Source organism: Myodes glareolus, chromosome 20 (assembly GCF_982192425.1).
Source record: "Myodes glareolus chromosome 20, mMyoGla1.1, whole genome shotgun sequence".
Lineage (NCBI taxonomy): Eukaryota > Metazoa > Chordata > Mammalia > Rodentia > Cricetidae > Myodes > Myodes glareolus.
The window spans coordinates 27,330,118-27,356,940 of NC_142045.1; the positions used below are offsets into that span (position 1 = coordinate 27,330,118).

At 42.9% G+C, this 26,823-nt stretch overlaps 1 long non-coding RNA gene across 1 annotated transcript in view; it reads right to left on the reverse strand.

The window, feature by feature from the left end:
• Window positions 1-20,635: 20,635 nt before the first annotated feature.
• The window catches only part of LOC146891884 (uncharacterized), a 36,292-nt gene continuing 30,104 nt past the window's right edge, over window positions 20,636-26,823 (reverse strand). The window contains exon 3 of the long non-coding RNA XR_015005306.2: window positions 20,636-23,072. This is a non-coding gene — a long non-coding RNA (uncharacterized LOC146891884). The remainder of the gene's footprint in view (window positions 23,073-26,823) is intronic.

A 26,823-nucleotide genomic window follows, 5' to 3' on the forward strand; every position in this document is an offset into this window, starting at 1 on the left:
AATTAAAACTTAAAGTGTAGCTGGGTGGTGGTGGCGTAGGCCTTTACTCCAGCACTGGGAAGGCAGAGGCAGGTGAATCTCTGTGAGTTCAAGGCCAGCCTGTCTACGAGAGCTAGTTCCAGGACAGGCTCCAAAGCTACAGAGCAAACCCTGTCTAGAAAAAGCAAAATAAACAAACTAAAAAACTTCAAGTGTAACTTTGGCTCTCACAGCATCTGTAACTCCATCTGTGTGGGAGACAAGCAGATGGTGGCCAACCAGTCCAACCAACACAGCCCAGGGAGAGATTGTCTCAGAGCCTGAGGTGGGGAGTGATAGAGGAAGACGTCTTACTTGGCATTGACTGCGGGGTCCCTGTAAGCACCGTTACCAGCAGAGAAACCAACTGTGAAAGGCAAGAAGGAAACCTTGGTCAACCCAACTTAGTTAGCTGGGCTGGCTCAAACTTAGGGAGTCCGAACCTAAGTTGACTGTTTACACATTAGAACACAGTACAACTTGGGAAAAAAGTTTCCTAGTGACAACTGTCACAACAAAACTAAAGGTGTGGCTACATCAAAACTCCTATAAAAGCAGTTGTGGCTTCTTCCACACGTATGGGTTCTATTGTCTGAGAAACAATGCTCAGGATAAAGGCCCATGGAAGAAGAGTTTGTAATAAGCAGAATGGTACAGCTCCTTTGCAAAGTCCATGGGCCCTCCTTCAAAAGGGTGGCTTCTATTTACTGGGACACAATGCTCTGGATAAGAGGGATTCAGGTGAGGCCTGGCTTTACAAAAAAGCAAAGATCACCAAGTTATTAGCATTTCTGGCTTTCTGAATGGAAAACAGGTGTGCTCATCCATTCTGCTGAAGAGAAAAGATGGAGTGTTTACCAATTCTGGTTTCCCAATTGTTAGCTGTAAGCGCATTAACCTGATACTCTCAACAATTGACATCTAGTGTATACACACACACACACACTGGATGGGAAATTAAGGCAGGAAATGCTAAACAGGGTCTCCTGTCTGATTTCCCTGCTATAGAGCTATTAAGTAGTCGTATCTCATTTTAAAATCCCTGGATTGAACTGACAAGATGTCTTAATGACACTTGCCACCGAGACTAACAACCTGAGTTCCAATCCTGGGGTCCACATGGTAGGAAAGAGGCGACTTCAGCAGCTGTCCTCTGATCCATGTGCCTGTTCCACAGGATGCTTGTCCTTCCCAAACCCCGTAAGTATATACATGTATAGAAAACTTAAATCATTGGCCTATTCAAATTTGTCCCTAATTATGGAAAAAACTATCATCTCATTGTAAAGGCTTTGAAACAACAGGAAAAGAAGAAGCCTTTTGGAGAAGGGTGTGAAGGGGACCTGGAGACTTTCCAGACTTGGGACAAAAGCACACTGATCTTGCGCTGTCTGTTGTCAAAATAAATACAAAACCTCCAAGGGTCCCCACTAACGAGAGTAAAAGCAACAGATGAAACGAGGTTTCGTAATGTAAGTCACCTTATTGAAGCCATCATTCCAATCATCAAAAACAAACAAAAATAAACCATTGTCCTTTATCAGGCTAAGCCTTGGACAGCACGTGCGTTGTGTCTTCCCACACCTGCTCTCAGGGTCTAGGCACATTCCCAGGGCTTGCTGTGGTCAGAGGCTGCTGCATTGGACATCACTACGCTATACACACACATCCCCAAAGAGAAGAAAAAGTCGTAGCCACGGTTTGAAAAGCTGGGGTCAAACGGTTGGTTTATCTGAAGCATCGGAACACAGAGCTGCTTTCTCTGATGATTCATTTGCCATCAAGGATTGCACCATTCAGCTGAGAAGGTTTTGTGGTCCACTGGACCTCAGCCTTGGGAGCTCCTGAAGGGAAACAGACTTTTGGCTCGAAGAACCCTTCCCATTTGCTATAAAGTTTTGGGGGAATTTTCCTTTCCTGAGACATCTAGTACTTTTTCTCACTTTATCAAATATGATTTCTTTGTCCTGATTTCCAGCAGGGCCTACGTAGCAACTAAGATAAATATTATGAGCCTCTTGGGCCTCCGTGGAGTTCACATGGAATACCACCCACAGTGAGATAAAGAGCCAACAGTAGGGACTCCCATCTACCATGTGGGGGCAGAGAGACAGCTCATTTCTACATTCACTGAGCATGAATTCAAATAATATGTCTCCTTGTTTCGCAATAACGTAGGCTTCTCAGAATCACAGATGCCCTGCCAGGATAACCTAATTTATTGTTTGCAGGTTGGTTGTTTGGGTAAACGTCTGCTTCACTCAGTGACTAGAGTTTGTCGCCCCTAAGAAAGACAGGGCGGGGAGTGGGCAGGTGGCGTGACTCTCACCTCAGGCTGGTGTCTGCCCTGAGACCAGCAGCACATCCTGCGCACTGTGGTGTCTCTCACACTGTTCCCAAGGAAGACTGAGAGGTGTCCGGAACTGAGCAACACACACAGAAAATCCATGTCGGGCTTTCGGAGGTCCAGCAAGGTCATTTGGTTGTTAACGTGAAAGTGACGACCTCAGAGTTTTCCAGTGTGGGCCAGCTCTGCAGACAAATACCTGTGTGTTGGCAAATTGCCAGCGGAAGCCAAACTCAGCTACTGATCACACCTGGTCCACCTGACTCCCAAGCCGAGTCCTCTCCCACAAGCCGACCACACTTCTAAAAAGGTGACATTTTAGCAGTCTGTTTATAAACTGCAAAAAGAAGGAACATTTATTATGAGGTGTGAGCAAAAGAGGAGACAGGAACGAAATGCTTTCCCCAGGATTTCCTGAATTCTGAATCACGTCTTCCAGATGCCGGAGGCTCCATGAGCCTCGGTGAGCCTCAGCAGAGCCCATTTGAGCAGAACGGCAGCCTTGAGCTCCCGCAGACGGGCTGAGAGGGTCAGTGAGAAAGGAATACGGGGATCCTCACGGCTGATCCCAAGGCTCTATGAGACAAATATGACGGGGGCCAGGGACGGGGAGGTGATTCTGATTACTGTGGCTAAAAGCCTAAAAAATCAAGAGATTTCTGAGTTAAAATACTCCTGAATGACCAGATTTAATCCTAGCAAATTTCGCCAACCACCCGTGATGGGAGAACAGGTACTTCCGCCAAACAAACTGAGATGAATCAGGCACCCCGAGAGGACAGCAGCTATGAAGCCGATTCTGGGCAGCCCTTCTAGTGACCTCACCAGCTTGGGGTTTCCCCCCTTGTTTCCCCTCTCACTTTGGGAAATACCAGAATTAGAAGTCAATGTACAGAGGAAGCCAGCGTTAGCACGCTTATCGATAACAGATAAAACCTTGAACTAATCTGAAAAGCGGCTGCAGGCACTGATGTCAGACAAATACAGAGCCAGTTGCCTCCCTCTCCCAGTGGTCACAGGCAGGGCTGCATGGCCCATTTCAGAAATCAGAGGCATAAGCTCTGCTGGAGGATCAGTCATGTTACACCACTGCCTTTCTCACTGGTCTATTGCTGTGAAGAGACACCCGGCCAAGGCTTCTCTCTCTCTCTCTCTCTCTCTCTCTCTCTCTCTCTCTAACGCAGTCATTTGGTTTAGCTTTTATGCTGTTGTTTGTTTCATTTCTTTTTATTTTGTTTTAAATTTTTTATTCATTTTATATACCAATCGCAGTTCCCTCTCTCTTCCTGCTCCGGCTTTCTCTTTCCCCAACCCTTCCTCCCATCCCTCCCATCCACTCCCCGGAAAGGGTAAGACCTCCCAGGGGGAGTCAGCAAAGCCTGGCACATCAAGTTGAGGCAGGACCAGCCCCTCCCCACCGCATCAAGGTTGAACAAGGAGTCACTCCATAGGGCATGGACTTCCAAAAAGTCAGCTCACGTGCCAGGGATAGATCCTGGTGCCCCTCTCAGGGCCTCACAAACAAACCAAGCCACACAACTGTCACCCACATGCAGAGAGCCTAGTAGAGTCCCATGCAGGCTCCCCAGCTGTCCGGTCCAGAGCAGGTGAGGCCCCAAGAGCGCAACTCAGTTGTCTCTGTGGGCTTCCCTGCCATGACCTTGATTCCCTTTGCTCACGTAATCCCTCCTCCCTCTCTTCCACTGGACTACAGGAGCTGGACCTGGTGCTTGGTTGTTGATCTCTGCATCAACTTCCTTCCATCAGTTAAAGGGCAAAGGTTCTCAGACAATAATTAGGGTAGTCACCAATCTGATTACAGGGGAAGGGCAGTTCAGGCACCCTCTCCACGATTGTTGGGCGTCTTAGCTGAGATCATCCTTGTCCATTCCTGGGGATTTCCCTAGCACCAGGTTTCTCCCTAACCCCATAATATCTCTTTCACTGCTCTCCTTTTCCATCCCTCCCTCAACTCACCCATCCTATTCCCTCACATTCTCACCCCTCACCCCTCCCCTAATACACAGTCCCTGAGCAGCTAGGTAATAGCTCTGTTGGAGGCCCTAAGAGAGATGCATGGATTTCTCTGGGAAGGGAAAATGGATGAGACCTCCTGAGTAAACCAAGGCAACTCTTAAAAAAGAGAGCATATAATTGGGGGCTTGCTTATAGTTTCAGAGGTTTAACCCACTATCATCATGCTGGGGAGTATGGCAGCACTCACGGTACTGGGGCAGTAGTTGGGAGCTTCATCTTATGGCCAAGGAAGGATCATGAGTTTTGAGATACCAAAGTTTCAAAGCTGTTCGGTATGACTTGCACACAAAGGTTGCACGTAGCTCTTGTTGCCACCCCTACCCAGTAATAGTAATGGAGGTATAAACTGAACTTACTGGTGTGATGGTTAGCATTAATTGTTGACGTGGAAGATTCTAGAATCGTCTTGGATAGAGACATCTTGGGATGCCTGTAGGGTATTGTCTTGAGGTGGGAATACCAGTCCATTGTGGGAGGCACCATTCCCTAGACAGAGGATCCTGAACTGTGTGAGAACGGAGAGAGTATGCCAAACACAGGCATGTGCTCATTTATGGCCCTCTTCTTCTAACAGAAGATGTAATGTGATCCATTTCTTCAAGCACCTGGTGAGGTTATTTACTTACTAGGACAGACTCTAACCTGGAGTGCAGAGCTAAAGCAAATGTTTTCCCCTTGTAGTCAAAGTCTCTAGCACAGCATCAGGAAATAATGACACAAAGACAGTACATAATAAGGAATTAGGATTAGTTGACCAAGAGAAGAGTAGCTTGGGGAACAAATTAAAAATTAACATGGTAAAATTAAATCCAGTATAAAGAATAATATGTATCTATAAGAAAAAATTAGAAAATAAAAATGCACCCCCTATAGTCCTAGCCATGTTGATATTTCGACACAGTATCTCTGAGCACATTTTCTGAACATGTCTTTTTTCATCTCTTCCTTTTCACTGTTCTTCAGTCTATAAGAGGTGATGGTCATCAGTGATGAAATGAACAAATATGTAACATTAAGAAAGAAAGAATAAGGAGAGCTTACAAAGGGCTTTGACCAGAGTTGTAAAAGCATCAATTTCGTGTATGTAAGCTTCCATTTTAGCAATGAAGTATGTCTGAGTGTACTGGGTTACAAAGAAAATATTAATTTCAGTTTTGAATTAGTTTACAAAAAGACTAGGGAGGTAAAACTCGTATGGATCTGGAAGCATCATCTCTCCTCACTAACTTTCACAGTGCTAGGAGGCGCTACATGTCCTACTGGGGCAGAGATCATCACTTTACCCGAGCTGTGAGCTCTGAGAACTACAGTCATGACCAGCCTGACAAGATAGGCCACAACAAAGGCACAACAGTGACATGAAAACCATGGAAGTAACCAAACTAGGTCTGAATAGACTTCAGAACCATTCCACAGGTTGAAATGCTTACTTGGCAACACCAAACACCCACTTGTCACTATTGCATTAGTGTGCTGGTCTTGCTAACCTTTCAGTAGTGTAGCATACAGGGCCACAGCTGAATAAGACTGTTAATTGTTAAGACAATTGCCCCCCTTAAACCTCCAGGAAATTTTCCTCTCATGTTTCACCACAGTGTCTTACATGTTTGTTTTTTTTTTTGTTTTGTTTTTATGAATGGTCTCAAGGACCAAAAATAGTCCTATGCCTCTATCCTGGGTCCCTGACAAAAGAATGAAAGCTACCTGCTTTTTTAACAAAAAAGAGACAAGTTTTAGCTCTATACTGCAGAATGATGTGGTAGTTTGAATAAAAATGGCCCCCATGGGATCAGAGGAGTAGCACTTTTAGGAGGAGTAGGTATGGCTTTGTTGGAGGAAATATGTCACTGGGGGTGGGTTTTTGAGGTTTTAAATGCCCAAGGCAGGCCCATTGTCATTCTCTCTTCTTGCTGTCTGCTGATCTGGGTGTAGAACTCTGAGCTCCTTCTCTAGCTCCCTGTCTACCTGTATGCTGTCATGCTTCCCACCATGATGATAATGAACTAAATCTCCGAACCTGTAAGCCAGCCCCAATTAAATGTTTTTCTTTAAAAGAGTTGTCACGATAATGGTGTCTCTTCACAGTAAGAGAACACTGACTAAGACACAAAAGAAACAGGATCTGATGGAGCTTTAACGTGAAAGGAATTGGTTTTGTTTTTGAAGTTGCTTTCCTATTTACCAACCCCCTTACCCTCTTTTGTCCCCCTCCCTTCCTCTTCCCCAATGCTCTTCCCAATTTCGTGTCTTTTTTTTTTTTGTAACCCAGTGAGTTTCATTAGTGTTGTTTACAGGATCATAGGCATCTTACTAGTGACCTTGTGACTCTATCAATGAAGAAAATGTCTCTTCTTTACCCAGGAACTGTTAATTTCATATAGATCCTTAGGGAGGGACAGAGACTTGTGGGACCATACACACACTGTGACAGGATGCTGATGGACCCAGTTTTTGTGCAGCTGCTCTGAGTTCACGAGTTCAACTGTTTGTTCTTCTGACTTTGATTAATTACGAGTCTCTGCAGTAACCACTGCTCACTGAAAAAAAAAAAAGAAGAAGCTTTTCTGATCGAATCCAAGAGGAACACTAGTCTATGGACAGACACATAATCATTACAGAGTAGTTTTCCAGGACGGTCCATTTGGAGAAAAACAAGCCAACAGGCAAACAAACAAAACAGCAGTAATTTCTGCACTAGGACCTACAACTTCTCAAGCCATGAGCTTTTGACCAGGTTTACAGTACCAGATATGAATTCCTTCATACAGAGTGAGTGATCTTCAAGCCCAAGCACAAAGCGGTGAGTTACCCTAGTAAATGATTTGTTTCTGTTGCACCAGTGTGCAAATCTTGCTGACCTATCAGAAATTCAGCATGCAGGGACCACAGACGACCAGGACTGCTTGTGACAGTGTCCCTCAGTAACTGCACAGCACCCTCTAGCAGTAGAAGGCCAGCCAGGAGGAAGAATAATTCATTCAGCTCCAGTGTAAGCTTTTTATATCCAGAGACAAGAGAGGATACGGTATCTGCAGTGATAAAATCTTACTATCTACTTCTGGGTGACAGCCAACAGCAGGGGCAATTGCCTGTATTATTTGGGGGTCTTGGGGACCTCATTGATCAGTAGCTCACAAGAAGGTAGCCCAAGCGAGCTGCCTTCTTTCAGGGGTAAACAGTACTGATGCCCTACTGGCACTTGTGAAAAATGATGCCATTCTTTATTTCTCACGTTTGAGGTTTGGAGTGAAAGTTAATTTTGGAGAAAAATTTTAGTTGAATAATGGGATATATGATGCATAACTATGGCAAAAATTATGAAAGCCATGGAAAATATTGAACTTTATAAGTATCCCTAAGCTATTTCTTCTTAACATATGTCTGCTTTTTAAATAGAAGAGATTAATAGTCTGAGAGACAGCATCTCCTGCTCAGTTCCCAAGGTTATAGTTGGATAGATTCTAGTTCAAACTGTACTAGAATCATAAAGATTCTAACAATGAAGCATAGTGCTGGCCTCCATCCCTATGGCTACAAACAGCCTTCCATGAAGTCTGTATGTCAGCGCTTAAAGCAGTATCCAAGGCTATTCCAAAGTAAGCCAATGTCAGGGGTGTTTTTAGGAAGTATAGAAAATTCTTCTGAAGTTAAAAATTTAAGAGCATCATGGACTAAGCTCGGGATCAAAACAAGGATGCCTCCATTTCAGAAATTACACCATGTTTGTAACTTGTGTTTGTACCTGCTCTCAGTCCAGTCAAGAAGAATGCAAGGATTTGCACTACTGTCCAAATACCAACGGGGACAAGAGCATTACCGAAGTGAAAATGATGCATCTTGAAAACCTTGTTTCTCACATAGCAGGCTAACATTGAAAGTGTAAGGATACGGGTAGGTCAACCATACCCAAGGGATGGCCATGTATCCAGGGCTATATGACAGGACAAAAGACCCTTTATAAAAACAAGAGGATGCAAAGTTGGGGTGATAGATCTGGGAGGTGTTAGAGGAGGGAGTAGGGAATGAAATATGATCAAAATACATTGCCCAAAAGTATCAAAAATTAATATTTTTATAGTATATAATTATAAATTCAAGAAAATATAGTTGTGACATTACAAGGTTGCCAATGTGCAATTTGAAATAAAGTAGAAAGTTGAATTTTTAAATCTTTCAAAACTATTTTTAAAAAAATCAGTGTTCATTTTGCAATTATATTATTGTTGATGGCAAAGTTTCAAAGGTCATGGAAAACTTCTGATGGCCACCTGCTCCAAATTAGATGTGTTTGAAGTCACTGTGGTAACAGAGCGCTTAAGCTCCTTCATGCAGTACCATCTTACTTGCTCGAGGGCTCCTTTATGTGTTTATGTATAGGCTCAGCATTTATTTATTTACATGGGCGGCTCTATGCTTCTTATGGCATTTATCAGATTAGATTCTTCATTCTTCAACAGTCAGTAGAAAGATCAAAGAGACAGTAACGTAGCATTCAGGAGCCACTCCCTGACGCTTCCATTTCCTCCACATGAAGTTTACCTTGCGGCTTGAGTCTTCCTTTTGTGTCCTATGATGTTGAGCATAGGTAAATGTTGACAAAGAGAACTCCGAGTTCTTTGTAATGGTGAATGTGAGACACCAATGAAAGCTTGCAGCATGAGAGAAACCCAGGGTGAAATGGAAGACCCCTTCGGCTACTCTGAAAGGAGCTTGTTCACCAAGTGGCTTCCCATTACAGCCAGTGCTGCAGCAGGAGGGGCTCATCTACCGAGGACTCCTGGGATAGATAGGGGGGTCAGAGCGAATCAGAACCATTTCCGCATGTCCCTGTTCTGCTCACTTTCTTTTTCTGTCCAACATTCACTTATTTAGCAAATGTTTATCTCAAGGACTTACATCTGGGCCCTCAGATAACAGATACGGACATGAACTCTTACTGGAAGACTGTGTCTAGATAAAAGGAAAAGACTTTACTTCTAAGTAGGTAACTCTTGGAGAAATAAGGTTGATCCAAGCCAAGAAGAAACAATGTTTCCCCAGGCGTGTGTGGTTGTTCTGAAAGAGAAATACACTGGACACCAGGAGGCCTCAACTGGGATATGCATTTTTCAGACGGTGTCTGAGTAAAGTTTTTCCGGGGACTTTCACATACCTGGATGACCATCGGTCCACTGACAAGACCCTCAATAATGTTTCTTCTCCTCTCCTTAATCTCCTGACTGCGGTCACTCCTTCCACCATCCCCAGCCCATCCTTTGCCCAGCCTCACTAAACTATAACCCAGATAATTGATGATTGAATTCTTTGATGAAACCAGACATGTTATATTTGGCCTTGCACTATGATACACAATATACTCAGATATTGAAACTACAATATAACATGGCTGTAGAGATAGCAGCAATAACCCTGTCACAGAGGTACTAGAAGGATGTACTATGTGTCCTTATTTCAAAAAATATAGCAAGGCTCCCAGTCTGACATCATTTGAAGTACAATAGTCCATAAACAGAATACTTCCATTTGGGAAGCATCTGTGCATTGGCATTTCCTACCTAGTCAAGATAACATGTGCCTATGTGTGTTTCTGTGTGCGTGTGTGTGTGCGCATGTGTATGTACATGTCTAAGTGTGTATGTGTGTACATGTGTGTTTCTGTGTATGTATCTGCATGTGTGTGTGCATGTCTCTGTATATATGTGTGTATGTGTCTGTGTGCGTGTCTGTGTACATGTGTTTGTCTATGTGTATATCTGTATGTGTGTGTCTATGCATGTCTGGGTATGTGTGTATGTGTCTGTGTGTGTTTGTGTATCTGAGTTTGTGTGCATGTTCTTCATATGTGTGTGTCTGCGTATGTGTGTCTGTATGTATTTATGTATGTCTCTATGTGCATATGTCTCTGTGTGTGTCTGTGTGTATGAGTCTCTACATGTCTCTGTGTGCATGAATCTGTGTATGGATGTCTTATGTGTGTGTCTGTGCACATCTGTGTGTTTATGTGTGTCTATGTATGTGTCTGTGTGTTTCCGTGTGTGTGTGTCAGCGGATGATTACTGTTGTTACAATCTTACTTGTTGACCAGTGTCCATGTAAATGTATTAGTTTTTTTTTCATATTCCTCAAAGACAATGCCCTTGAGAGCCAGTGGGATTTATAGGCACTTAACAGTGAGTCTTGACTGTTCTCCTTTAGTTTCTAATATTAATGATTTTATGGGTATGTTTGTATCCAGAGGGGGAAGAGGACAAAGTCATTTGGGATAAGCTACCCCTTTTCCTCCAGCATGCAGGATTATAGCCACAACAACATGCATCCACCCTCTCCATTTAAAAACTCTCTCCTGATTGATATTTAATGCTTAGAGTCACCTCCAGGGACACATTTGGTCTGCATTTGTGCAAACTGCTTTCATTTAAAGGGTTCGATGTTATAGCCCTAAAGGACAATTCATTTATTTAGTTGCCTTTGGTCAAATCTGTAGCAATTCCCGGGCACTTTAAAGGAATATTGATCATCCGGTCCTCTGTGCTGCTTGCAGAAAGGCAGATGGAACCACCCTGCGCCTTTCATGAAGTCTTTCAATTGGAGCTGAGGGAACTGCACACACGCCTGCCAGCGCTGCATCTTCGTTACCACCTTAAGGCCTCTTCTCTCCTATCTTACAGGCCAGGGGTTCTCAATCTGTGGGTCGTAATCCCTTTGGAAAACCTCTGTCTCTAAAAATATTTACATTACAATTCATAACTGTAGCAAAATTGCAGCTACAAAGTATCAGTAAAAATAATTTTATGGTAAGGGGTTACCAAAACATGAGGAACTGTACTAAAGGGTCAGAGCATTAGGAAGTTGAAAACCACTGTTATAGACCCTTTCTATTTTAAAAACATAGATCTAAACAAACAAAGCTACGTGATAACTTTTCTGTGCCACGGTAATAGGTTTCTCCACCAACGCAGTAAGCCAGATCAAGCCAAATTAAACAGTAAAAGATCAGGTATATTTGAACAAAGCACTTCCAGGTGTGTCTTCCAGTTCCCAGAAATGAGTCAGGGGAAGGGGGCAGGAAAGAAATCACTTAACTGTACTAAAGGAGGGGGCTTAAATGCTCTGTAGGCACAGGGCAATGACACTGTTCTTCCTAAGCTGGGTTTGTGACCAATTAAAAGCTTTGGGCGGGGACTTGGGGAGCCGGCAACCTCAGAGGAAGAGTCACTGCCAAACTCAACTTTGGGCAGTCTTTCTAAGAGGGCAGGGCTAGAGAGGGAGGAGTGGGGCCCAGCTGGAGATTGTAGCCCAACACTGTGAAAAACACATAAGAGAGACCCCAAGGCATTTGCCTGCCTGGGACCCTGTTATTTAACTCTCTACAATAACTTCTTGTTCCAGCCACAGATTTCAGTTTTCTTTAAGTAAATAAATTTCCATGGTGTATATATCCCACGTTTTATTCATCTTTTCTTCAGCTTATGGATACCCTAGGCTGACTCCATTTCCTGGCTACCGTGAATAGGGCAACAACGGACATGGACGTGCAAGAGTCTCTGCTACAGAATAGAGCAACAATAGGCAGGGACGTGCAAGAGTCTCTTTACAGAATAGAGGTCTTTGGGTACATGTCCAAGAGTAGCACACTCATTTTTAGTGTTTTGAGAAACTTCCTTACCAATTTCCACAGTGGCTGCACCAGTTTACACTCCCACCAATAGTGGCCCAGATTTCCCCTTTCCTAACATCCTTGCTAGCACCTGCTGTCCTTTGTTTTCTTGGTGATAGCCATTTTGACTGGCATGAGATGCGATAGTAAGTTTTAATTTGCATTTTCACGATGGCTAGCCATGTTGACCGCTTCAAACATAGCAGTTGGTCATTTGCAATTTTTCTTTCAAGAGCTCTCTGTTCAGCTCTATAACTCATTTTTATTAGGTTTTGGGTTTTCTTCATGTTTTGTTTGTTGAGTTCTTTGTGTATTCTAGATACTAAACCTCTGTCAGAGGTATAGTTGGAAAGAATTTCTTCTGTTTCTAGGCTGTCTTTTCCCTCAGAAACTTGTTAATGCTGTTTAGTTTCATTTTAAAAATTTATTGGTCTTTTATCCTGAGCAATCAGAGTCTTACCCAAAAAGCTGTTGTCTGTGTGTATATCTTGAAGTATACTCTCTGTTACTGGCAGAAGTTGAGATTCCAGGTCTTACGCTGAGGTCTTTGAGCTATCTATCTGGAGTGGAGCTTTATGCAGAACGAGACACAGGCTGTTGCTCATACCTCCACATGTGCAAAGACCATTTGTGGAACACGCTGTCCCTTCTCCGGTGTTTATTTTTGACATCTCTGTAAAAACTCAGGTGACAACAGTGGTGTGGCCTTGCATTCGAAAACTCTTCTATTCTGTTGACCAATATCTGTCTTCTTGTGCCAGTGGATACCCTTGTATTGTTTCTGATTTTTGGAGAAATGCTTTGAAATTTTTCCCATTTAATATAGTGTTGACTAGAGGTTTGTTATATATAACCTTTATTATATATTATTTTCTATATAATTTGAGATTATTATTATGTTTTATAATGTATATTCTATTTTGAGTTTCTTTCTTTCTTTTTCTCTCCAGACAGGGGTTTCTTTGTTATAGCCTTGACTGTCCTGGGAACTCACTCTGTAGAGCAGGCTGGCCTCGAAGTCACAGAGATCCAACTGCCTCTGCCGTCTAAGTGCTGGGATTAAAAAGGTGCACTGCCAGTGCCCAGCTTATTTTGAGTTGCTTTTGGTCTTTCATCATGAAGGATGTCGGATTTTTGTCAAAAACCTTGATATATTTATTGAGATAACCATATGATTTCTGTCTTTGAGGTCATTTCTTTATAACATTTGTTAATGTATGAATCTTGAACCATACCTGAACCTCTGAAACAAAGTTAATTCAATTGTGTGAATTATCTTTCTGATGTAGTCTTGAATGGTTTGCAAGTGTTTTGAAGAGAAATTTTGCATCTGTGCATCTGTGCTCATCAGAGAGACTAATCTGTATTTTCTTTCTTGCTGTTATGTCTTCATCTTTTTATATAATACTAGCATTGTAAAAACATTTTGGTAATGGGCATTCTTTTCCTACTAGGAAGAGTAGTTTGAGAAGAATTGGTGTTAGAACTTCCCAAAAAACCTGCTAAAATGCACCAGCGAATAGCTCTGAACCTAAAGTTATTTCAGTTGGGGAACTTTTAATTATAGCTCCTCTCTTACTGAGTGTTGTACTGGTTATTTTTGTTGTTGGTGGCCTCATTTCAGTTTAAATTTGATTTGTCATATTCATCTAGAAATGATTGTTTTAGTTTTTTTCCAATTTAGTGGAATATATGCTTTAGGTACAAACTAATAACTTTCTGAATTTCATTAGTATTTGTTGTGATAACTTCCTTTCCGCTTTAAATTTTGATTTGCGGCTTCTCACTCTTTCATTTAGTTTGGCTAAAGGCTTGCAGGTCTTATTTACCTTCCCAAAGAACTCTCTCCCAGCGGTGCTCACCGCCATGTTTGACGAGCCTAATGTGGTGCCTACACCCACATGATGGGTGGATGGGACCAACTCTCACATCTACCAACAGCACCGTAAACCAGCCAACAACAAACAAATACAAGAACCATTTCTTCATTTTTACTGATTCTTTGTATACACTTTTTTGTTTGCTTGTTTCCAATTCACTAATTTATGATCCAGTCTTACTGATTTCCTTCCAGCTGTTGATTTGTAGTTTGCCTTGTTCTTTTGTCCAAGGCCCCAAGTGTATGACTGAGTTCGTTATTTAAACTTTCCTAATGTAGGCACTTAGAGCTATCAACTTCTCTACTCCATGGCTGCCTTTATTATATCTCATAGGTTTTGGTATGTTATGTTTTCATTTTCATTTGATTCTAGAAATTTTAAAAATTTTCTTCTTGGTGTCTTTAGGGACCCATTTGTCATCCAAGAATATATATTTAATATCCATTAGTTTGTGTATACACTAGTTTCTCCTGTTGACTTGTGACCAGATAACAGAAGAAATTGTTTCCCTGTATTCTTTTAAAGAATTGCTTTGTGTTCTAATATACGATCTATTTTAGAGACTTTCCATAGGCTACCAAGAAAAATGTGGATTTTTCTGTAGTGTTTAGATGAGATGTTTTATAAATATCTCTTAAATTCTTTTGATCTATCTTGCCATTTAATTTAGTAGTTTTTTAAATTTACTTTTGTCAGAAAGCTGTATGTTGGCGGAAATGAGGTATGGAATTCACACACTATCGCATTACCGACACACTGATTGTACATCTAGTAGTACTTATTTTATGGAATTGGATGCACCTGTGTACCTGGCTAGCTTTGACCTGAAATCTCTATTTGTCAAATATTAGAACAATGACGCCTACTTGTTTTCTAGGTCCATTTATTTACAATCATTCCCTCACTATTTTACCTAACAGAGTACTAGTCATTCGCGGTGGGCCACATTTCTTGAAGACAATAATGGTTTCTTCTTTTTGATATAATCTACCAGTCTTTGTCATCTTATTGGAAAAATGGAGACTGTTAGTTTTCAGAGCTATTATTGAAAACTATGTATCGATTCCTGTCCTTTTGTGGATTTTGGAGTATTGGGTTTTTTCCCCCCTCTTCTTCTTTTGCTTGATTGTTATTCTTAAATGATTTTTTTTTATTTCCTGTGACTTCATGGGTGGATTTAGGGTTTTTTTTTTCTTCAATCTAAAGAATTCCTTCAGGGGTCCTTTGTAGAGCTTACTTAGTGGTCATAAAGTCCTTTAGTCAATTTTATCATAGAAAATGTCTCTTCTTCAAAAATGATGGATAATTTTTCTGAGCATAGTAATCCATGTTGATAGTTGTTGACTTTCAGGCCCTCATGGCTTTTAAATTCTGGTGGTCTTGGCTTTATGTGTGACTTGGTGATTCTTTTCCACTGTTTACAATATGCCTGCTTTTTCCTCGATAGTTAAAGCTTTAGTAAAAATATGAAAACGGAGGGAACTTTTGGGTCTTGTCTATTTGGTGTCCCATGTGTCTCCTGTTTCTATATTGTCATCTTTTTACTTAACTCTGGGAAATTTTCTATTATGATTCTTTTGAAAATTCTCCATGCTGTTAGAACAATGTCCTACTTTTTTTCTGCTTGTGGGTTTTTTTTTTGTTTGTTTTTGTTTTTGAGACAGAATTTCTTTGCGTAGCCCTGGCTGTCCTGAAGCTCACTCTGTAGACCAGGCTGCCTCTTACTTCTTATGTGCCTATAATCTATAGATTTTGGCTTTTCCTAGCACCTCATTTATTTTGGCATTCACATTCTTACCTTCTTATTATTTTATATTTGTTGTTTGTCTTAGTTAAGGTTAGCGCTGTTGTGATGAAACACCATGGTCAAAAGTAACTTAGAGAGGAAAGGGTTTATCTGACTTATCTTTCTTTCTGCATTGCTATTCATCACAGGAGGACATCAGGACAGGAACTGAAACAGCGGGAACCTAGAGGCAGGAGCTGATGCAGGAGCAGATGCAGGAGTTGCAGAGAAACACTGCTTATTGGCTTTCACAACACATCCCTTCCTACTAAGCCATCTCACCGTTGTAGCACGTGGTGTTTAAAATGCAGTACACGGCAGGAATATAGAAACAATACATATTCATAGAAAATCACAACCCGGAAATAGAAGTATCACAAACAATCTGGTTTAATATCCATTTTCCCTCATCAATCATGTTATTTAACATAACAGAGAAATCCCACATTGTTAATTCTGTGGGTAACCATGACCAGGAGATGGTGGTACATGGCTTTAATCTCAGCACTCAGGAGACAGAGGCAGGCAGATCTCTGTGAGTTCAAGACCAGTCTGGTCCACAAGAGCTAGTTCCAGTGTAGTCACCAAAGCTACACAGAGAAATCCTGTCTCGGAAAACAAAACAAAACAAACAAAAAGTATAATCAGCCCAGGATATTTTTTGTGGTTAAAAGCTTACCCTGAGAAAGGCTCAGGGATACACCAGGACTGCAAGCAACCAATGCAGTCACTGTCTGGCTAATAAAAATTTTATATTGGCTTAAACCTGTGTCTGAGTAGCCTTCTCTGGGCAATCCCCAGAAAATTCATGGTTTTTTTTTTTCCAGCATGAGATAGGTTTTTCTTCGTTCTTTTTATCTCTTCATTAAATTCCCCTTTCACACCCTACATTGCCTTCCTTATTTCAGTCAGCCTTTGGTTTGTGGTCTGGATCAGCACCGTAATTTCTTCTTTGATTTCCTTGAACATACTTACAGTTATTCTTTTACGTTCTCCAAGATTTCATCTTTTTCTCACTGGATGCCATGATTGTAAGATCAACAGATTTTGGAGGCACTGTTTTTCTCTGTGTTCTGTCTGTGTTTCTTATGCATTACTACACCAGGACTTACACACACACACACACACACACACACACACACATAATTTTTTTGCTTATTTTCTTTTCTTCTAGCTACATCCTTTTAGTTGAACTATTTGCAATGTTCGCATGGGACTTTGCTGTTCTAGAGTTGAGCTGGCTTAGTTCAGAAAATAGTTTCTCCGTCCAGGTGCTCACGGTGTTCCATGCAACTGCTTATTATTTCCTGAGAACATTAGCTGTGGGAGCAATTACTACTGGCTGGATAGTCCCACCATGCAAGTATCCTGCTAGCCAATTAATAGTTACCATTTGACTTCAATAAACGTTTGTTGAGAGCCAGACCGAGGCAAGGCTTTCTCAGAATGCCTGATGAGAGAACAAAGGAAAAGGTGGTTCTGTGTCCTTTTGCAAGACCAGAACTGGTCTGGGACTGGATCCAGGGCCTTGAAGGAGTCAAGGTTGTGGTGTCTGGAGATCCCTCCGGTTATCAGTCCTATGGCAGCTGTGTCCGAGGCATCCTGTGTTCTCTTTGCCAACATTGGCTGGTTTAGCTCTCTGCTGGCCTTGGACGTTTTCCTCCTGCAAACAGTATGTGAGGAACTGTGCTGCTTATTAATCCTGCAGGAGAGAAGTCATCAGCTTATGAAAAACCTGCCAGTCCCAGCTTTTCTTTGTTGTCTTTATTTTCCATCCCTGGTTCTCCCCCTTGGCACATTGCCGTTAAGGACCCTTATTCCTGAAGGCTTGGGTCAATGCTGGAGGACAAAAGGCAAGCATAGCATGGTGTGTACTCAGAATCTCATCACTAAGATCATATGTGGGAGAGAAGTAAGGTGGATGAGAGTAAGGATAAGAATAGGACGGTGTTTGCAAAAGAAAAAAGAGGACATAAAAGTATCTGGGAAAAGAATGCAGGGATGTTGTTAGTACCCACAGGCTTTGGAGAATTTTAAGACAGTGGAAGGTTACAATTTGGAAATTAAAAGAAGAGGGGCCAAGGATAAAATAAGGAAAACACAGGAAGAAAGGAAGTCTATGAGAATAACTTATTGCGGACTGTTTGGAGATGCACATAGCATTCCTTAAGCCTAACTGGGAGACATACAGACAAGAGGGGAACCATCTAGACATATGCAAGAATAAAGATTAAAGAACAGAAAATAAGAAATTCAAAGAATACTTATGGAAGTGATTGATGGTATAGATGTACTGAGTTCAAAGGGAGAAATTTTAGACCCTTGTAGCTGTGTAAGGATACACTTGGTTCTGTCTGGAGGAGGGGGAATGGAAGTAACAGGTCTCTGCCGTCTCCCTGTGTTCTGGGTAGTTCTGGCATGTGGAGAAGACAGGGAATAAGTACTTTCCTGGTATTTCCTTTGGACGCCGTCACTCCGTCTCACCCACTTCTGATCCTGCAGGTCTGGTGTCTGCGCGGAACAGCAATTACCATGCAATTTCTGTTGCTCTTCTCTGGGCAACTTGATTCACCTGGTGCATGGTGCCATTCAAGAAGGCTGCAGTCTGGAGATGCCCATTGCTCCCACCTGCTTCCCTGTAGGGATCTTGCCTGGCTTAATACATCCATTGTGTATCAAGCAAAAGAACTTACTGTATATTACTTAGATGATTTTCTCTCACTGAGTGTCAGTGATGAGGCTTCTGATTGGTCTTCCTACCCAGATGGCTGATCCTACTTTTGCTAGGTCTTAAAACAAAACCCCCTCCTCCACCTTTGGATAAGTAATCACATAAAAACTGCAACTGATCCCTAAGCATCACCTTCTCTGCCTTTTCTAAGATCATGACATGAGGAAGCACCAAGCAAGAGTGTGTGTGCTCATAAGCGCATCTGTTCATACGTAGTACATCATTTTATTTCTCGAATACACAACTCTCATTTTGCTTCCGAAATGAAGACCCTTTGCCTTCAAAGCCATCGAATTTTATCCTTAATCACTTTTCCTTCTCTTCCGTTGTTTTCCTTTATACATTCTTTAGTGCATGAACCTACAGGCCATGAGCCAGGAGGTTGCTGCTTAGTTGAATGAGTGCCTTTTATGTCCTCTCTAACACTTTCTATAATTTTGAGCATTGCTGTTCCTTTTTTGAAAATGGGGAAATCAAGACTTAGTAATCACACGGTACCCACTAGCCTTAATGCACGGCTTCTGGTTTGGAGGTCATGTGGTTGCCCAGGAGACACTTGGCAAGGACTGGAGACATCTAGAGAGAATGAGAGGGACATTCGGCATCTAGTACTGAGAGTTCAGAGGTGACACTACACGTCCTCTGATATGCACAGTCACGTCCAACAACAGAGACTCATTCAATTTTCTGTCGCACACCCCAATGCCCCATGTGTGTGTGGGGGGGGGATATGCACACGAGTGCAGATGCTCTCAGATATCAGAAGAGGGCGTTGGACTGGATCCTCTGAAGCTGCCATTAAGAATGGTTGTGAGCCACAGGGTGTCAGTGCTGGAAGCTAAACTAAGGTCCTTTGCGAAAGCCATATATGTGCTTAAGCACTAACGCCATTCTCAAGCCCCTTGCTTCTCTTTCATATCGTCAGTACATAAATGATTCTATGTGTTTATAAAGACTAGATACCACAAATGAGGAAAAAATAAAACATTTGGTATTTGTCTGAAACTGTCTTAATCCTCTAAATGTGATTATCTCCAGCTGCCTCCATTTCTTCTAGCAAGAGGTTTTCTTTTTTCGTTCATTTATTTTTGTCTTCTTTTTACATCCAGGCCAATGTTTCCCCTCCTCCCTCTCCTCTCAGACCCTCTCCTCCAGCTCCTTCCTCTCCACCGCATCTACTCCTCCTCCTCCTCTGTTTTCCTTCAGAAGAGGTCAGGCCTCCCATAGACATCAGCCAGCCATGGTATATCAAGTTGTAGTGAGACAAGGCACCTCCTCTTCAATGCAGGCTGGACAAGGTAATCTAGTCGGAGGAAAGGGTCCCAAAGGCAGGTAACAGAGTCAGAGACAGGCCCTGCTCCCACTGTTGGAAGTACCACAAGAAGACCGAATTGCACAATTATAACAGATATGCAGAAAGCCTAGGTCAGTCTCATGCAGTCTCCCTGGTTGTTGGTTCATTCTCTATAAACTCCTAGGAGCCCAGGTTAGTTGACTGTGCATTTTCTTACGTGCCCCTGACCCCTTTGGCTCCTACAATCTTTCCTTTCCCTCTTCCACAGGATTTCCAAAACTCCACCTAAAGTTGGCTGTGGGTCTCTGCATCTGTTTCCTTCTGTTGCTGTGTGAAATCTCTCTGCTGACAGTTAGCCTAGGCATCAATCATAACAGACTATCATTAGGAGTCATTACATTGTCTTTTCTTTTCTGGTTTGCTTTCAGTAATGTTTGGTTCTTTCCTAGGCTGGGCCCTGTCTCTCAGGTCTCCCATACCATGGGCTCCCTCTCATGGTATGTATGGGCCTCAAGCTGGACCAGTCATTGCTTAGTCACTCCACAGTTGCTTAGTTACTCCCATGGTTTCTGCACCACCTTTACCCCAGCACATCTTGTATGCTGGACAAATTGTAGGTAAAGGTTTTGTAGCCTTTGTGCCCTTAGTTCTGACATCTACCAGCTGTGTGACCTTAGGTAAGTGACCTACTTAGTTAATTCTTTCTTCTATTGTTGGGGACCAGCCTCAACAAAAATACCTCTTGCCAGGGTAGGGGCATGGGAATTTTAGAAATGTAAGTAAAGAATATGAAGATGCATAAAAATAATAAGGCAGAAACCATAGAATACTGGGAGGGTATTCCAGTGACAACTGAAATCACCAGTGTTTATTTATTTTTTACAGTTTTTATAATCAATGTCAATGAGGGGGAGAGGGAGAAGGTAACAAAAGACTTTATTAACATGATACAAAGGATAACTCACACAGTCAACGGCTTTATCACTCTGAGTATATAGGTAGCGAAGATGCTCTAGATCACATATCCTGAAGACCGCCCTTCCCCAGGTGACCTCATAGTTACAAAAGAAGGAGCAAAAGTTTAACATAAGGGGGCCTGCTTGTTGGGGTTTTCTGTCCTGCCCGATTCCCACAGCTGTTTAGCCCCAAAGAAAATCACACAGAGGTTTCCATAAGTTATAAGCTGATTGACCCATTAGCTCAGGCTTCTTATTAGCTCTTATGACTTATGTTAACCCATTATTCTGATCTATTTTAGCCATATGGCTCGGTACTTTTTTCAGCTGGCAAGTCACATCCTGCTTCCTCGATGGTCTGCACAGGAGTGGGAGGAATCAGCTTCCTCCTTCCCAGAATTTTCCTGTTCTCATTGCATCACCTCTACTTCCTGTCTTGTTTTCCCGCCTATACTTCCTGCCTGGTCAATCAGCATTTATTTAAAACATGATTGACAGAATACAGACAATTCTCCCACACCACAAAAGTACATTTACATATCCTAACCACGTGTTAGGAAGGCGTGGGCCTACTTAAGTGAACTATTTTAATGTCAAAAAACCCAAACAATCACATTCTGAGTTGGGACGTACAACTATGCTTGTCAATCATTTGCACAACCTCCAAACTCTCTGACCATGACAGACCAAATTGGGCCCACATTTCTCAGCCTCCACACTCTATAAAGTAGATTAAGGTCTTAGTCTATTTTCTTGTAGCAGTGATAAAATATTGTATCAAAAATTAATTTGAAGAAAAGATTTATCTTGGTTTACAGTACATAATGGCAGGGAAGTCACTCATCATCCACAATGAAGAACAGAGAATGAATAAAGCCCAGTGCTCTGCTTGCCCTCTCTGTCACATATAGACCAGGATACCCTGCCTAGTAGATGGTCCGTCCTTCTACTAAGGTGAGTTATTACTGTACATAATCAAAATAATCCCCTACAGGCATGCCCAGAGGCCCATCTCCCCAGTAGTTATATATTCTGCCAGGCTGACAATACAAACTATCACAACTCTCTCTCTCTTGCTGTTGGAGCAAGACCGCTAGTTAGTTCCTGGCCGCCTGGTTAGCTTAGACCCAAAATAATCACACAGAAACTGTATTAGTTAAATCACTGCTTGGCCCATTCACTCTGGCTTCTTATTGGCTAACTCTTATATTAATTTAACCCATGTCTATTAACCTGTATGTCGCCATGTGGCTGTGGCTTACCAGGAAAAGTTCCCAGCATCTATCTCCAGTGGCTCCATGGCTTCTCTCTAACCCCGCCCTTCTTTCTCCCAGCATTCAGTCCAGTCTTCCCTGCCTAGCTCTGCTCCGCCCCACCCTGCTCTGCTATAGGCTCAAAGCAGTTCTTTCTTCATTAACGGTAATCACAGTATGCAGAGGGAAATCCCACATCACCTTGCTAACTTGATATCTAAGCACCTTCCATCCCTTCCACAGGCTCATGACCATGCATGTAAGTCCACTCGCCCCAACTTTAAAAGTCACCATAGGCGTTGAGAGTTCAAATACTTTTTAAAAGGTCTAAGTCTTTTAGTTGTGAATTCCTATAAAATACAAAAAAACCACAGTTACTTCTAACATACAATGTACAGAGTAAACGTTCTTACTTGAAAAGGGAAGACCTGGACATAGAAAAGAATGACTGGACCAAGACCAAAACCCACCAGAGAAGGTGTCAAATCCTGTAGCTCCATAAACAGCATCTGGGAATCATGATGAGATTGGCTGAACTCCAAAGGGCTGGGAGGCTCCAGTCCTCCAGCTCTGCCATCTGCAGCACACATAGTGGCTCTCTTGGTCATCTCCACTCCACAGACACAGCTCTTCTAGAGAAGCATCCTATTGTTATGGTATCTCCAACATCCCGGAGTCTCCACTGAAGCCTAGGTGACACCTTCACAGCTTCACACAGTGACCTCTCAAGGCCTCCTTGCAGGGACTCTGCTCTTGCCACACATTCCTTGGCTCCAGCTGCTCTCAGAAGCCATGGAGCAAGACCCTCAGTTCTGCATCTTCCACGCCTTTAAGACTAGTATCTTGTGGGTAACACTACAGCGTTCTTTGGCCACAGCGTGGACCCTGGTATGAAGCAGTAGCGTCAGCTTCTGTGTGGCAGCTCTGTGGAAACAGTCGCCTAGGTAGTTGCTTTTAAGGAACAGGAAAACCCTTCAGCTGCATTTTCACATAATGAACACACACAGTTAGGAACAATTCAGTCATTGCTCAGTCTTGGAGTTCTGCTCTCCACTGCCGCTGCTGAAGCACATTCGAAGCAGAGGTTGGTGGGCAAGATAGGCTTATTCGAGTCTGCGATTGGGAAAATGAAATAAACACTTTTTTATTCAAAGAAAAGTGTTCCCTGGTTTTTAAAAGGAAGCTATCTATGGGGTTTTGTGCGGGAGCCTGCAAGCATCATGGTCAGCAGGGGAATCATCTGCATGAGGTGAAGAATGAAATCCGGGTCAGCACCACCTTCGCAGAGGCTGGGTCAAAACTTCCAGGATCCAACCTCAGGGTTTCTTTTTCTTATGCATTTAAGCACAGTACAACTTTGGGAAAGGCTTCCACATTAGAATGATCACAACTAAGCTTTAGGCAAAGCTACATAGACACTCCTTAGCAAAGCAGCAAAGCACCTCTGCCCTCTTCGGTAAAAATGAGTTCTGTTGAATGATAAACAGAGCTGAGGCTAGGGCCTTGAGAGGAAGGATTTGTAATACACATAAGGATGGATTCTGTTGGTGCAGGGTACAGAGTACATGGGACCTCTTTCGTAAGGATGGTTCTAGTCACTGAGACACAAAGCTCAGGATCAGGGTTTAAGCAATGCTCAGGATTTGGGGGAATTCGTGAAGGCTGGCTCCATAGAATAGCAAGAAGATCACATGGTTGTCGGATAACATCCACTCCAGTCTTCCAGGTGACTGGGTGTCAGCCATTTTCTTCCTTTGAAGAAAATAGGTCCATGTGTTCAACAAGCCTGGTTCCACCAGTGTTTTCTCCAAGCGGTGCCTCCTACAGGTGTTTGTGGAGTGATGATGCCATAAGCAGGCTCTGTCGGAAGCACAGGTGTATCTGTTTGTGCCACAATGTCAGAATTTATTGAATAGCAATAGGTTTACAAGGTACAGTGGTTTCCTTTGCAGCCATCTGCGGGAGAGTCCCGCTTTCCCTGACTGCGCTGGCTAAGGCAAACACTAGTTCTTTTGTTTCAATCTTAGTTACTAATACTAATTCTCAAACTTCACATTGAACATCGGTGTGTGTGTGTGTGTGTGTGTGTGTGTGTGTGTTTCTGTTACATAATGGTTACAAAGGTTTCAAGAGGCAAAGAGTTTCAAAGAGGGGTGAGGGGGACAAAGCGTGGTGACTGACGGGAATGCAGGGAAGTCTCTGTGGGGCGAGGTCCTGCTACTGCTGCTGTAAGTTAGGCTAATGGGATTTGAGTGAAGCTTCAGGGCTGAGTTCAGCTGCTGAGGCAAAGAGGCAGGACCAGGTCCAGACAAAAGAATGGGGAGATGGATGGAGGCCTAGAAGATGAAGGCAGACGGTAATCGAATAGGCCATGTTAAAGGCAGGAACGAAGCTGAACCGAAGTCCCCAAGCACAGCTGGGACTTCTTTGTGAGTTGCTGGATGTAGATAACAGGTCATTGAGGGTCATTTTCATTGTAGTGCTGGGGGTCCACTTGAAAGACCCGGATAAATCCAGACCCCTCTAGCAGGAAAAAATAGAGCCAAAAATCTAGGTTAGCCCGTTCAGTGACTCTGTTTCAGGAACTAGCTGAAGATCAAGTTATATTATAATCTTGAGAATAATCTTAAGAAACAGGGAGTTACCCCCTTGTGATTATCACTGGTGTTTTTGGAATTTTCCAATGACGCCCTCCCTACCCCCCATTTGGATTACTGGGTTGTGGTTTTTTCCCTTAAATACTCCTTCTCCCAGCTACTTGGGGTCAAACTCCTCCCCTGCGTGGGATGTGAGTCTCAGCCCCAGCACTGGTTCCTGTCAATAAACCTCATGTGATTACAGCAAGACGGTCTCTTGTGAGTTCCTGGGGGGGGGCATGTTATCCCAAGAGTTGAGCGAGAGTCTCCCCACACTGGGGGTCTTTCACACTGGGGTCTTTATTGGGTCTAAATGAGAGAATTACAACCTTCTTCTGGTCTGATGTGTTCAATAAATTCTCAGGCCTAGTTTTCTTAATGCAACCATATGTTTCTACACTGCCAGTTCACCCTGATGTTTATAGGGTGGCATCCTTCCTAGTCCCAGGAATAAATCGTTTATCAATTTATACAGTGGCATTCATAGGGCCACTTGGGTGCAGACCCATTATCCGTCCTCAAAATGGATAGAGTCAAAGGGGACAGGGAGGTGGCTCAGTGCGTCAAGGTACTTGCCACCAAACCCGGTAACCTGAGAACCGTTCTCAGGATCCACATGGTGGGAAGAGAAGCACCTTGTCCTCTGACTCCTACACACATGCATCCGTACATAGACACACACAGACTCACAGAGACAACAGACACCCCCCCACAAACACGCAGGCGTGCGTGCACACACACACAAATAAATAATAAATAAATGTGATTATTTTTTCAAGTCAAAGTATAGAGTCAAAGGCTACTTGTGAAACCAAGTCTGCCGCATGAGGCACAGTCCGACAAACGGCTATTTCACAAACGCGCAGCAATTTAGGGTAGCATACATCCTGATGTCAACCCACGAGCGGGAGATTCTCATGTCTGCATGAGCTCTTGGTCTGGACACAGCCTTCGAGTCTGAAAGCCAGAGAATCTATCTATCTTTTCCTTGAAAATCATTTCAGGCCCCACCTTCTGTGTCTCTCTGTTAACACTCTAATTTTGTATGTGAAAAAAAAATGGTTCCAGGCAAAAAAAAAAAGGAGGAAGGAATAGAAACACCTCTCCTTAGAATTTAGAACACTGTGTGAAAAGTCACACAGTCACAGAGAGGCCCAGGGCAGCAGGGCTCTGTTTGCTACACATAGAGGGGGCACCAAGGGAAGGCAGTTTCCCCTGCTAAGGCATGGTTATAGTTTATAGGTTCACTTTTTTCTCTCTTTAGTTTCTGAATCTGTTTTATTACAGTATCTCCTGAGGCTGTTATGAGGGTAAATTAAGTAATGCCGTGCAGTGTGCTTACGGAGCAATGTCTTGGATGCTCAGAGCGCTCAATAAACCATGCAATCACCATTCTCTTTAAGGTCCAGATGTGTCTCAGGCTTTTCACAAAGTTCTGAACCTGCAACCACCCATCTGCTAGTTTTCTATGCAACCCTCAGGGTAACCTCCCAGTTTAACGAAATGGAATAATATTAATAAAAATAAAATAAAGCCGGTGGGAAATGGTAGCTCGCAGTGATAATCCTAGACTAAGGCAACAAGGTCACCGAAACCCAGGGTGGGTCACCCCCAAAAAAACTGTCTCAAAAACATATTTCTTACATAAGCAACGTAATTCATAAGGAGCCAGGCTAAATTTCTGGTGGTGGGAGAAGAGCAAAATTTCACAATCGTTCTACAGCCGCCCCAGCTTGAGGATGATGGAAGGTCCTCTGCTCCAGGGGTGCTCTGAGCTTTCAACACCACTATTTTTCATTTTCAAAAGCTTTATTTAACCATTGTGTTCTGAGGCTTTCTTCGGGGCTAAGTATAGAGCAAAACACAACAGCGCCAACCACGCCTGCTGAGCAGAAATGAGCAATGTTCTCGCCAAACCCTCTTGCGAGTGTTCATGGCTTCTCTAATTTCTCTGTTATTTTCCAGTGCTGTCTACCTATTCCGGAAGTGCTCGTTTGGTCCTTCCTAACCCAGCTTTCCTCTCATTCCATTTCTGTTCCCCTTCCACACCTTTATCGTTTGGGGGCTTCAGCTCCCATTCTGAGTTTCCAACCAACTGGGCAGTTGTGGATGGTGAGGGAGTCCGGTCAGCCCAAGCCTAGACCTGGAAGACTCAGGAGAATGTTATGAAGGGAAAATCACTCCCAGGACAAGGGGAAATTGCTACCTCTGACCAGCAGCACATTGAG